Source organism: Uloborus diversus, chromosome 3 (assembly GCF_026930045.1).
Source record: "Uloborus diversus isolate 005 chromosome 3, Udiv.v.3.1, whole genome shotgun sequence".
Taxonomy (NCBI): domain Eukaryota; kingdom Metazoa; phylum Arthropoda; class Arachnida; order Araneae; family Uloboridae; genus Uloborus; species Uloborus diversus.
Window position 1 is genome coordinate 213,952,304 of NC_072733.1, and position 14,864 is coordinate 213,967,167.

The window sequence follows — 14,864 nt, forward strand, 5'->3', positions numbered from 1 at the left end:
TAATACACTTGCAAGACTTAGTTACGTGAGAAACTATTTGGTAAATTACAATGAGATTAACTTAAAACTTACTTTAAAAATGGGTTTTACCATAAAATAAAAAAACAAGTGCCTCTGATTGATCAAGCAAAAAGCCCTCCCTTAACCTTTGTTTTCCTGAAAATATTTTTTATTGAAAAAAAGCGAACAGTCCCCCCCCCCCTCTTCCCAATTATCGTTAGCAATTACATAATAATAATAATAATAATAAATCGGAAGCGAATAAACCCAACGCAAAAATCGCGATCGCAAAAACGAAACATTTTCTGATATGAGTGTGAAAATTGCTCATTTGCAATCTTAAATCAGTATATTTGACTCGTTCAAAATACCTGTCTTGGCTTTTGTTCTATTTTTAAAATTGCGCCATTTTCAAAATGGCGCGATCGATTAATACCCGACTTTTGCAAGTCCAAATAAAAATAGCCCATCAGGAAGAGATGAATTACTAGAAAAAGAACAAGGTTGAAGTTTTTTGCATAAAATTCAAGTATTCATAAGCAATTTAACAAGAAAAATTTCAAGTTCAGAACTTTGTGTTTAGCGCGATCTGGAAAATGTTCGCCATTTTTTTTCTCCCCACTTTTTATTGGGGATGCAAAATAATGATTTTCAAAAGTAATTCTGGTTACATGAATGCAAAATAGCGATATTTTTACTGTACAGTTGTCTTGCATTAATCCTGAAGATTGCATTGAAAACCTCTCTTATTTTTAGTCTTCATTGCTGTTTTCAGGAATTTCCTCAAGATAAAAGTTGAGGGAGAGCTTATTCTTAGAATACAGTACAATGGGCTCTTTATGAACTTGCTCCCTGAGCGCTGCCCAGGAGGTCACTGTAAGCTCCAGTCTTATCACTAAAATTGCATTGACTTGTCCACAATGGGGGTGTGTTGAATAGCTGATAAACAGATAGGGTCATTTTAGTCCCTTTCTGTTGATCCTTCTGGTCATTTTGAAGTTTAAAAGCATTTACTAAATAGATCTTTAGCATTTTCTTCAATTTTTTTTCTGTTTCTTATCTTTTGGGTTTTCTGGGTCCCTGGTACCCGATTTTTCGCGGAAGTTGCGTCCCTTTCCCGCGGATTTGCGTAAAAAACCCGCTATAGCGCGTAAACGCGAACCCTGTATTGTAAACATGTCTAAATGTTTGTTTTGGCTTTGTTTTTCTATACTACCATAATAATATTATGAATTTTAAATTTACTACAAGATTATAAAAATTATTCATCTTACGTGTTGGTTGCAGTTCTACGTCTTGTTTTGACTTATTATAATATTCTTCTGGTCTTAAAATTTTCTATGTCGACAATTTTATTTAATGTTACAAGTGTTTATCTACTACAGTTTATTTCTGAATATTATGATCTGCATTAATTTTAAGCTTGTTATTTTTTATTACTATTTCAGGATTCTGTCGTTATTTTTACTTATAAATTTCGAGTTGTATCTATTGCTTACTGCAGTTAAACTCTATTTAAATGCAAGCTTGGATTTTAACAAGAACCCTAGTTAAACGAGATAATTTAAATAGTGGATGGTGTTAAATATTTGAAACTTGGTTATTATTAACATGGCTTGGTCAGCATTATTTTTTCATGATATTTTTTTCAGATGTTTCTCTTAGGAAACTTATTTCTTACAGTGCCATCCATATTGTGTGGAAATTGATTTTTTCCAATAATTGGACAGTGGCATAAGAAATGTTTTAATTTTAAGACAATTTTCTTCAACTGTTACTAGTTGTACTTTAACCACTGAGAGATAAAAAACAAATTTCTTTTTAATACTTGTAATTGTTTTTTGTTTTAATTATTTATTTTTGGTTTTAATTAAAAAGTGTCAAAATAATACTACTTTCTTAAACTCATCTCTTGCTAAAATCATTTTTATTCAATAAATTATGAATCCGAGTCGTAACAAACACTCACTAGCAAATTGACCCAGCTCTTTGGCTGTTATTATAACCAGGTTTGGCTGCATTTTTAACAATTTTGTAACCAATTTTAGTCTTTGTATCAATATCATAATTACTTATTTTGCATTTTGAAATATCAGTATTACATTTATTATAAATGAATTTACTATTTCAATTTTCTTGTTTTATGTGAATGGCTTGAGTGAACAAACATGCTGCATAGTAAGCGACAAGACAGAAGAAGTAAAACACCGTTAACTTCTCTCAGGTCAGTTGTATATGCATTGTAACTTTCAATTAAAGAAGGAATTGTTCAATTCAAGTGGGGAGGGGGGGTATTTAAACTGACTCTGTGCTTGTAGTATGTATTTTTGTTGTAGTTTTTGTGCATATCAATTCTTACAAAACAATACAGTTTTCTTTGAAAACCTGATGATGAAAGGAATCTGTTTAAGGAATTATAATTTTTCAATTTCATATAAATTTCCTGTATTTTATTACTATTTATAAAAATGTTATCGTAATAATTTTTTACTAGTTACATGCTCAGGGGACAGGAACTGTGAAAAAAAGTTCCCCCACTTTTCCCTGATTAAGTTCACCAAATTTCCCTGATTTACGTTACCAATGATAATGGTTTCCTTTCTTTGCTCCACTTGAAATCCATTGTATGTTTGTATAAAATGCAGTATTTTAAACGTTTTAAGTTGTGTAAAGTTGGTGAACTAAAGATATATTTTTAAAAGATGCTACTTTTTTAATAAAATGGTTTTAAAAAAAAATATCAAGTCAATTGTTTTGGGAAAAAAACCCTACAAAACAGTATATTAAATTTTTCTACATGGAAAGATTATAGAAAATTTTTAAAAAAAGAAAAAAAATACTTTCCTTCCAGTGGTTTACTTCTAGAAACCACGTAGCATAAGAATTTTAAGAAACTATTAAAATTACTCTTAAAAAACATATGTGTATTTATGATAGAACTAAAAAGTAATTAATATTATTTTGAACTAAGTTTTCAAACATTATAATAATTGTTGCAAGAATAACAAGTAATAGTGAAAGAACAGAAGTAATGTAGTTATTCTTATATAACTAATTGACATATTTATGCACAACAAATGAAACCATTTGACATCCATTCATAGGGAACTTTTCTCTAATCAAGAACATAGGTTTTAATGAATGAATACAGCATTTTACCAATAAAAAAATTAAGATATTTGCTTAAGTACACAAGTTAACACTATTTCAAATGATTTCAGTATGTAACGAAAAAAACCTTATTTTGCTTTTGTAACAAACAACGTTGAAAAGCAAGAAAAAATGACATATTGCATTTGTTTTTGTCGTGTTTCAGGGGACTGAGTTTTGCGACATGTAAATTTCTTGATGGGCTTTTTTAGTTTTGCGAGAAAGATTTGATTGACGACATTTCCTAGCTGACGTCATCGTGAGTTAGTTATACATGTTGTTTACATAGAATTTGGTGACAAAGCAATTAAAAACAATGTTTCTAGTGTGGGAGTCAGAATTAAACCATCAGCAACAGAATTCGATGCACTTAGTGGTCAGGGTAAAATAGAACGAAAAATGTTGCCATTGATATTGTGCTGGAGTATAACTGTACACAAACTCCAAGGAAGTACTTTGGATCGAGCTGTGGTTAACCTAAGTTTGCGTATTTTTACTAAAGCCCAGGGAGCCTCTGAGTCAAGTTAGGTCCCTAGAGGGACTAATAATCAGTAGTTTAAACTAAAGCCCTGAATCTGTCTCTTAAATAGAGACACGCTTGACCGTCTGCCATTTCTTGTCGCTCCGCAACTTTCTCCCTATCTCAACAGTGGAAAAATACAGAGTTTCGCTTCTTGAAAATTATCTTTTATCAACGAATGTTCACAGATTTTTAATCATAACTTAAGTAACTGACAATATACATACAAAAATGTTGGTTTTTACCTTGGTGAAATATTTTTAGTAAAAAACTGCTTATTAGTAAAAAGGCATTTTGAAGGAATTTACAATCATTTTTAAGATTATTTTTCCCATAAAGACTTTCTGGAGCTATTATTTGACAGTTGGTTTAGAAGAATAGTAGTGAGATAAATTAACTATGCCATAAATTACATAGTTAATTTAGCTCACTGGGAGCTTGGACTTGATTTTGTAACTTGGGCAACAGTTTGAACTTGTAAAACAGTATCATTTATATTACTAATGTATGTAGTTTTCTTATGAAATATTATTCACTTCTAAAAATTGCAAAATTTATTTTTTTCTTAACTAATAAGGTTTTATTTTCAACAAAAACATGTTTTTTTTTTCCTTTTTTTTTACAGATGCTACAATTGGTTCTGTTTAACGACTCTCTATTAAACGACTTTCTCTATTTAACGATGGCTTTTCACGGTCCCAGATGGTCCACTGTAGTGTTAACCGTTTAAACCGCCGAACTATTGACGGATGATCAAATTTGAGTAATTTTTTGAAATTATGTCTATTTATGTCTAGTAAATACAGAAATAAAATAAAATTTCCAGAAAAAAATTTTTTACTATGTTTTTCAGTGTGTTCCATTTTTGGAACATTGGCGCTTTGCATGAAGTTTTTCTTTCAGAGAATTTTTTTAAACTAAGAGGTTTTGAATGCGGTTTTTATCTTAGCATACATTATTACGGAAAAAAATAATATTTTAAATTGCATTTATGTACATATCAGAATTCAGAAAATCCAATACAGAAATATCTAATGCCCATGATATGAAAGGAAGCATTGCTGGTGAAGTCGTTTGTCACATTTCTTAGTCGTATCTTTTTGCACACCGCGCAACGTCCTTGGGATGCAGATACAATATAATGTCCGTCAGCCATTCTTGATCTTTTATGTAAATGACAACGAGGCCCTGGATGACTTTCTACTAGTACTTCTCTTTATAGGAGGTCAGTTGTTATTCCTCTTTGGAACTCTAAATGCTTCATCTTGACTTCGTGTAACTCACAATGAAGTAACCAACTAGCTACAACTGAAACATTCAGAACATTACTAAAAAGATTCCACCACCATTTTTTACTCCTCAAATGACGTCTGTAGCTGCCTAAAAGTTTATCCTAGACGTCCACACCCCCCCATTCCTTCATTGTATCTCTTGATAAGATGAGGTTGTGGCACATCTATCTTGCATTTCTGCGCATTTGAGTAACATTTTACAGATGCAAGTGGCTCATGTGTATAACAATTAGATGCTACTGTAACCACTGCATTATTATTCCAGCTGCACATGTACACTGATCCATCAGATCGATAGTCAAAATTTCCTCGATCTTCTTTAGAAAGGGCTTTTTTGAATTTCCGTGGACAATGGCCAGTTCGGTTTTCACGAATTGTTCCTGTTGCTCGTACACTTTTTTTTTTTTTTTTGATAGCTGAGAAATGAAGTCATATAATGTAAAAAAGTTATCAAAGTATACTTCATGCTTAGACGTGTCAGTCAAAACTGATAATAGATCATTTACAGCTCTGGATCCTAATTTCACATCAGGGGATCTTTCTTTTTTGCCTGAATAAATCTCCATGGAATATGGGTATCCACTTGAAGAGCACAGCATCCAAATTTTGAAGACGAATCTTATTGGTTTTTATCTAATAAACATTTTACATGAATGCCGTCCGTAATAGGAAACCATAGATTCATCTATGCTCGATTTTTCATAAAATACACCAAATTGTTGAGGGTTTTTACACAATTCTTCGTAAATAGGGAAAACTTTTCTTAGTTTATCATTTTGTTTTAATTCATGGTTGTCCATCAAATGAAAGTTGTTTTTTATTTTTCGAAAACGATTTTGAGGCATAACTGTTGGTACAATTAGCACAGATGTATCTTTTGCACTGCTCCAATACATATCTTCAGAAGGAACAGAATGGTACCCACTCAAAAGCAACAAACCAAAAAATTGTAGGATTTCATCTCTGTCAACATCTATTCTTCCTCAGTGATATTGCCTAGTTTATCAGGGGTAATTGGCATATATCTACATCTGACAAATCCGAATCTGACAATGTCTCTAAATAAGCCACAGCTTGTTCTACAGTAAGAAATCTTGTAGACATTTTTTAACATTTATGAACAGTTGGTATACGTCAAACAGAATTTCGTTTCGCTCGAAAACAAAGCTAGCGAATTATTGAACTGCATTTAAAATATGAAGAATAAAACGCTCACTAATATTATTTTTTATTATCACGTGACAATGCAGCTGTCCGAGCAGGTGTGGATTCGGAGCCATATAGTCCGTCAAACAGAAGACTTATTATTTTCTTTGCTAACGAAACGTCATATCCTTTCAAAATATAAACTTGGTTTTGCCAACATCTACATCAGAGTACATTCAAAATGAAAAAAAAAGAAACATATATTACGAAAAATGAAATTTCCCCTTGGAAGTCGAACGATTTACTTCTTGGAAATTTGACTCCCTAAAAGCGCCAATGTTCCAAAATTGGAACATGCTATTTTGAAGGGGCACACCTTTCGGAAATATCAATGTACATTTCTACAAGCATTTTAAAATCGTACATTGAAGTATTTTTCTCAACTATAATAAATATCATCACATTTTCTGAAAAAGTCAATTTTTGGTAAATTTTATAAGAAAAAGTTGCAAAAAGCTAAAAAAACACTCATCTTTGAAAAATCGCAATAAATAATTGAAAACATATAAACAATCAAGCCGGAAATCAAAAAATACTTTGAAATAAGACTAAACTGTGTTAAAAAAAACTTGTTTATTTTAACGTTATTTCTTGGGAAAATTTTCACTTAAATATGATGTTCCATTTTTGGAACATTGGCGGGTAAACGGTTAAAAGCTTTCTATTTAAGGATGCTTTCTACTTAATTACGATTTTTTGTGGTCCCTTGAAAGTCTTTAAACTGGGAGCTAACTGTAGTTCTTAAAAAATCAACAAACTGAAAATAAAATGATTTAACCAGTTTTAAATCAATATTTTAAAAAAAAACTTGAATCATTTTATACCAATAGGAGTTCAAATAAAAGAGCTCAGATTACATCTGTAACGAACTGTTATCAATTGCAATAATGAATTTTTACAAATTAAGACACTGGTATAAATCATACATGTATATTCAGTAGCATCGCTATGGGGGTGGAGGTGCAGTCTGTTCCAAGTGCTACCTGTCAGGGGGTGACACCCAAAATGGAATTGTAAGTTTTTGAAAAATTAAATACCTAGATTCAGATAGTTCCCCAAATATTTTGAATTATATTTACTATATAAAACTCAGTTGCATCACCATGGGGGGGGGGGATGATACCAAACTGGATTTAAGAGCTATAAAAAATGTTCCCAATTTAGTTCTTTCAACACTTTAGATTATTTTTAATACATCAAACAGATTAGCATCACTCCGGGAGGGGAGGGGTACGTTCATTGGCTGACATCCTTCTAGGGGTTGACACCAAAAGGGAGGACACACCATTACGTTCATATTGTCAATACTTAGAACTTGTTCTGATTTCCTCCTTAAATCAAAAAACTGAACCTCATTATCATTCCTTTTATTTGTCTTTTATGCATTAGTCAACTTAAAATGTCGTTTTAACACAAATGTAGTTTTTGAAAATTTTTAGTATTTTAATTTTTTTTTTTTTTTTACTCAGAACGTTAAAACTTTTTTTCTCGTCCTTCAGAAGAAAATTAATGGTTAATATAATGATCACTTCCCCTCCAAATAAAAATAATCTTCCGGATAGGTAAACAATACTACGTGTAGCCCAATTTTGAACTACATCCGAATACAGTGCACCAAAGCATCTTCACATTTTAGATAGCATTTGATGAACAATACGAATAACGAAGAGAAAATATCTAGTCGTGAAATCACACAGGCAGCGACACAAAATGGCGTGCAAAACCCACATGACTGCCCATCTCCTATCTCAGTCAAAAGCGGCACGAAGTGCGTGGCTCGAAGTGTGTCACTATTTAAGAGAAGGATTTAGCGCTTTAGTTTAGACTACTGAAAGTTACTTAATAATCCTCAAACATCAACTCTTTCAAAGAAATGACAAGATTGCAAAAATATACCATCTTATAATCATAATAACTCAATGAAAATGAACTAAAAAGTAAAATAAAAAATAATTATGAAAAAACAAAACAAAAAAAAACCCTACTGTGTAAAAACCAAAAATAAACCAAAAAGAAAAAAATAAGCCCAGTAGTTTAGAATGTTATTAAGTTCTATTGAATAACTACACCATTGAAATAGTTTTATAATCGATACAGACATAAGACAAATCATAAATTCAAAAGCAGAATAGAAGGATCCACAGTCCGGGCCCATTCCTTTTTAACCAATCAAGGAGCTCTGTAAAATTTGAATGAGACCCAACTGTTGATCCTTCTATCCTGCTTTTGAATTTATGATTTGTCTTATGTGTATTACAAAACTATTTCTATGGAGTAATTATTCAATACTACTTAATAACACTTTAAACTATTGGGCTTTTTTTTCTTTTTTGTTTTCTATGCAGTAGTGTTTTTTTTTTTTTTTTTGAGCAATCACGATTGCTTATTGCTTTTATTTGACGGTTTTGATGTCCTATGATTTTATTTTTCCCGCCAGCACCCTCTGCAGCACTACCATCGACCGGCTCCTCACGATGCTGCTCCTATAGCGAAAGCCGTCTCCAGGTTGCGTCAATATCCTACACTTACATGTATACATTCACGCACACAAACATATACACACACACTCAAACACATACACACACACACGCATACATACAGACACCTACACATACACACACAACTACCCACACACTCATGCCTGCACACAGACACAAACACTTATGCCTACACATACATACACATTCCTCCCCCCCCCCCCCAACATACACACAAATGCTCATACACACACTCATACCTGCACACAGATACAAACACACATGCCTACACACACATACCTCTCTACACACAAACACACATACCCCCACACACGCCTACATACACACACACTCGTGATTGCGAAAAACATAACTTGAATTCAAGAGGTCAAAATTCAAATTTTTTTTTTTAAATAATTATTTTTTATTGAGTTTGATCCCAGCTGTCTTTAACAATTGTATAATTTGGGAAAAAAAGCATTCTTTTGTACATCAGCAGCTTACTTGAACAAGACTTGAAGGTCTTTATAGCCCTTCAAGTCTTGTGAGACATGTAGCCCAAGGAAAATATATGTACAAGGTTCAAGTTTTCTAGAAATTGCATCCATTCAGAAACTGGGGAGAAGGAGACATTGTTGAATAGGGGAAAAGATTCCAGAGTTATTACTTTCAAGTCATTGAGTACAGTTATTTTGCAGTGTTTTCTGAGTAGGATTGTGGATGAAGAAGAAGTAAAACTTTCAACATTTTTAAACAACAATCGTAGAAAGAAATTACTTATTTTTATATCTTATTTATATCTTTTATCAAAACCACTGTGTTTCCAAATCTCCATAGCTTGAACTTTCCTTCGTGCTGTGAAATTTGAGATGGACAGGTTTGACTGCATTAGTCCTTCAATTTTGAAAATTTCCCCAAAAGACAGCACCCCTTTCTTCTCAAGCGACTAAAGATTAAAATGCTTTTAAAATTTCAATATCAAATTTTCTGAGAATAGCCCTTGAACTTTCTCTTAGTACTACCTTTAAAAAAAACAGCCTGTAATGCCTTTTTAAGACTTCAATTTCAAAAAAATTTTGGAGGATCCCCAAATTGCCAGGCTTTTCCTAATGTTAGTGCCAAAGATAGCCTGAAATATCACCTTTTAAGATTTCAATTTCTAAAGTTTTCTGCAGAAGATTACTACCTCTCACATCTACTCACCTAATGTTCCAAAAGATGGCTTACAATCACTTTTTAAACTTCCCAGGATTAAAGCACTCTTTTCCTTTCTAAAGTTGCCCTGAAATTGATTTCAGTTTTAAAAATATTTTGGAAGAAAAACTCGATCCTCATCACCCTCTTTTTCGTCTACTGTTACCAAACAATGGTTTCTCTTTTAACACTACCCCCCCCCCCCCCCCCGATAGGCACCAAAGCTAGCCCTTCAATGTCAAAAAATTCCATGAGGGAGCCCAAGATTCTATCTCATTCCCTTAACTTCACCAAAGATAGCTTAAAATCGCGTTTTCAACCATTTTGGTGGGAGAGTCCCTCAAAACAAGTTCCTCTAATGACAGCCTAAAACTGACATCAGCCTCAAGAAACATATCGTGAGTGAAACCCCACTTTTCTCTTCTATGATTTCCATGATGACGCAACCTAAAATTTCATTTTTAATACTTCAGTATCGAAAGATTTTCTTCAGAGGAAAGTCTAAACTCAAGGACTAAAGAATGTCTAACACTGCCTCTTGAAAACTTTCAATTTAATTTGTTTTTCAAAGGAGTGCAGGGTGGCAACAAGACCTATAAAAAATATTTCCTTGACTTTTCCCTGATTAAGTTCATCAAATTTCCCTGATTTACGTTACCAATGATACATAAAAACCATTGCAAATTAAATAAAATGCAGTGTTCAAAACGTTTTAAGCTGTTAATTAAAAATAATTTTTGAAAAGATGCTCCTTTTTTTTAAGGAAAAATAGTATATTAAATTATTTACAGCAAAATATTATACAAACAAATACTTTACTTCGAGCAACCAGTTAGCATAAGAATTCTAAGAAACTATTAAAACCACTCTTAGACATATCTTATCATGATAGAACTAAAAAGTTTATATGGAAATAATTTTGAACTAAATTTTCAAGCAGTATAATTATTGCTACAAGAATAACAAGTAATAATGAAAGGATATTTGTAATGTAGATTTACTGCAAATAATAAACATACGAGGGGGGACCCAAAAGTAACCGGACTAATGGTGCGATGCCAAGCCTAGATGTAGTAGAGTGTTCTCCAGTTAGATGGCTCAAGTAGAGACCTTCACAAACCAGCTGTGCAAGTGGCGTCAGTTTAGTTGATAACGTTGGATCGTAGTGTTGGTTTTCTCAGGTGTTGTTGCATTCTGCCTGCGAACTCATTATGGCAGATTTCAAAGAACAAACTGTAAGCTTGAAATTTTGCTTCCTGCTTGAAAAGTCGGTTATGGAAAAGCTTACCAAATGCTTCAACAAGCTTTCAACAACGATGCTATTAGCCGTACACAAGTTTTCGAGTGGTTTGGGCGCTTTAAACGTGGTAGCACGAATGTTGAAGATCATGCTCGCTCTAGCGCCCTTCAAAGTCTTAAAATGATGAAAACGTTGAAAAAATCCGCCAAAAAATCAATGAGAGTCGTCGTTTTACAACGGACAAAACTTTTGAAGAAACAAGAATGAGTTGGATCTCGCGTGGGCGATCAGAAGAATGATTCCTTCACCACGATAACGCTCCCGTACACACAGCCTTCAGTATTAATCGCTACTTGGCCTCTCAGGGGTGACCAGTCATTCAACGACCTCCGTATTCAACAGATATAGCCCCCCTGTGAAATTTTTCTGTCCCCGAGGATGGAAAAAACTCTGAAAGTGAAGCGTTTTGATGATGTAGAGGCTATAAAAACTGCTTCGCAACGGGCACTGGACATGGTCAAAGTTAAAGAGTTCCAGAGGAGCTTCTAACAGTGGAAAAAAACGAATTAACAAGTGTATTGCATCTAAGGGGGAACACTTTGAAAGAGACTAAAGAAATTTTTCGAATAAACTAATAAATGAATATTTTAGAGCAAAAATCCAGTTACTTTTGGGACCCCCCCTCGTATTTACATAAAACCAATTGAAATCTTTTAACTATCAGTCATATTGAGCTATTCTCTAATCAAAAACTTGGGTTTTAATGAATGAATACAGTATTTTAACTATTGAAAAATGATAAAAATATTTACTTCAGCACACAAGGTTACTCAGTTTCAAATGATTTCATTATTTCTTGAAAAAAAACATCTTAGATAACTTTTGCAACAAACATTGAAATGCAAAAAACCAATCAATTAATTTCAAAATATATATGTGTATAACTTGGTTTTAAAATTAAAGATTTTTTAAAGTCTGAAAATTAAAACCTTCATGTAATCTCACACAGTGACAGCGAGTAAATACAATGGCAAAAAACAAAGCTGATTTTGATTTAACATTCAATTTTAGCAATTAAATTTTAAAACGCAAAGAAGAAAAAACTTTGAAGCTTTTATCAGTATTCATTTAAAAAACAAAGACTTCTTCTTGAAATTGTGATTACAGTACATTAATTATTTCAAGACAATGAGCAAAGGCAAGGGAGCTAAGGCATTAATGACGGCTTCCTCTTTGCCAGTAGGTTTGTTTATTTTACGAGCACGGAAGGCGTGAAAGGAAAATTCAAATCATTCTGCGGGAATTAGAGTGTATTTTATTTTCCAAAGCAAAAAAAAAAAATAAATCCCCTTCATTTAATCAATTTTCCCTAAATTTGTTATTTTTTTCAAAATTCTATATTTCCCTGATCAATCATGTTCTCTGGCTTTTCCCTGAGTTCCCTGATCTGTCCCCACTCTGGAGCACTTCCCACAGCGGCAGCAATGGTGGTCCACTATTAACTACTTTTTACTGTACAAACTCGTTCAGACGAACAATTCCAGTTGTACAGATGAGCGATTCTCTGCTGAACGGATCATTTAAAAAAATGACATATAGAGTTTACTGTACAAATTATTTGCATCTGATAACAAAAATTGTTACTTACTCCCTCAACCTTAAATTCAGGTGTATTGTCGTCGATATCCATTGGCTGACCAGGTGGAGCAGTTGAAGGCCCTGCAGCCATCAAATCATCGGCACTTGGCGCTTCGACACTCTGCAGTTCACTACTTGTTCCCTCAAACACATCATCATTACAAGCGGTCTCCTGCTGTCTGGGCGAAACAAGGCACGCAGTTTCCGCAACGGTTTCCTACAACAGATTTTTGTTTTTAATTCTTTTGCACACAATAATGTCTTCAGAAATTTATAATACAGAATGAGACCCCAATTTTGTTCAGTTCAGCTACTTTAAAACATTTTTTGATGCCTCAAGTTATGCGTAAATGCATGTTTTGTTGCAATTGTGCACAATCTTAATGCACTTTCTTTTAAAAATAAATATTTTTTACTTCACATAAGAATTCGGTACAAAGTATATCAAAAAAGACTAGTTCTAATTATACTTCAACTGTGAAACCACAATTTATGATAAAAGACGGGAATTTCAATTCAAAGTTAATTGCCTGCAAAGTTTTTCTTCTTGCCTCAGTAAAAAAGTTTTTATTGTCATCATTGTTTAATTAATAATGCAATCAGAGCCATCAGAATCAAAAGAATTTGCAACACTATTACAGCATTCAACCAAAAAATAAATCTACTTAAAAATAAACTACTTGAAAACAATTTCCCAAATAATCTTGTAAATAATATTTTCTCAAGCATAGCCTTTCATCAACACTTTGCTTCATTGTAACCGTCTAACTATTCACTATTATGAATTTTCTGGAGGAAACCATAAGTTTGGACTTCAGTTGATGATATCTTTAGAAATTTGTTTTTCAGTCGACCTGGAATGCTTTTTGAACCTAATTTTAATGGATGATTCTTTTATTTATTTTTTATTCATTTGAATGGTTTTGTTTTATTTTTATCGACTGGCACGAAAACTGACATGATGATCACGGATTTGAATTTGCACCCGGACACGTAGGTAAGACTTCTGATTTTTTGCTGGTGGTACGGTGGAGGGATATTATTGATAGCCTTGGCTTCTGATATCCGAGACGGAACCCCAGTGTTTAGTTTTAGGTTCTTAGTTAAAAAATCTACATTCATTTATCACATGTGGTGCGTTAGCCCAATGTATTCCTGAATGCTAGCTTTTTCGAAACTGGACATCCTATATTTAGTTTTAGTATAAATTTTTTGGTCTTTTGGCCATTGGATGAAGTTTCCACTGCTGAAGAGTTTTGTCTTCTTCTTTGTCATTTTGCTTTGTCATTTATCTGTGTTGTTGTCTATGTGGTTTTATTGATGTTTATATTTACCTGGGTTATTGTTTGGCTACTTTGCACATCTTTGGGCTTGTGGTTTATTCTATTCTAATTTTTTCCTCCATAATATGTTTTCAATATATATATAAATATATATATATATATATATATATATATATATATATATATATATATATACATACATACATATTAGCTGACCCGGCAAACCTTGTTCTGCCACATAAATTATTTCTAGAAACTATTTTGGTTTTAATTCAAAAATAGCGAATGCATTGCAAGTAAGCGGGGACGGAATCTATTACGGAAAGAGCAACGGAGGTGCTATAGAAGATGATGATCGCCTATGAAATCAAAAACATTTTCTCAATACAAATGTATGTATTTTATTAACGTAACGAACAGATTCCTTAATTGATCTCTTAAAAGCTAAATGTACAGTAAAAAAAGTAATATATTTTCTACCCTAAAGTGTAACAATGAAATAAAGAAAATCAATATTCATTTCGAGGTGAAATTGAGAGAACAATTTTTTTTTTTTTTTTGGTCAGTCCGTCTTCAGCCAACACAAATCAGCTCGATGGCTTGCTCATGCCACGTATAATTGTCTTTGCGAAAAACACGGTGTGTCCAAATCTATGCCACAAACACACATATTGTTTATCCTTGCGACTTATTGATTGTCATTGCAAATTTTAACTTAATGAAGGCGTTTGAATTCAATTCGCACCTTTGTGGAAATCATTGGAATTTGTGGCAGCAAGACATTTTTTATTTAGAATTCACCATTCAAAATGGTGACTTCAATAACGTTTTTCATCATTTTTTAAGTGACCAACCGCCTGCCAT

At 32.8% G+C, this 14,864-nt stretch overlaps 1 long non-coding RNA gene across 1 annotated transcript in view; it reads right to left on the reverse strand.

Annotated features, from left to right (window-relative positions):
* LOC129218577 (uncharacterized) overlaps window positions 1-14,864 on the reverse strand; it is a 125,871-nt gene that overhangs the window by 77,719 nt on the left and 33,288 nt on the right. The window contains exon 6 of the long non-coding RNA XR_008580340.1: window positions 12,728-12,934. This is a non-coding gene — a long non-coding RNA (uncharacterized LOC129218577). The remainder of the gene's footprint in view (window positions 1-12,727; window positions 12,935-14,864) is intronic.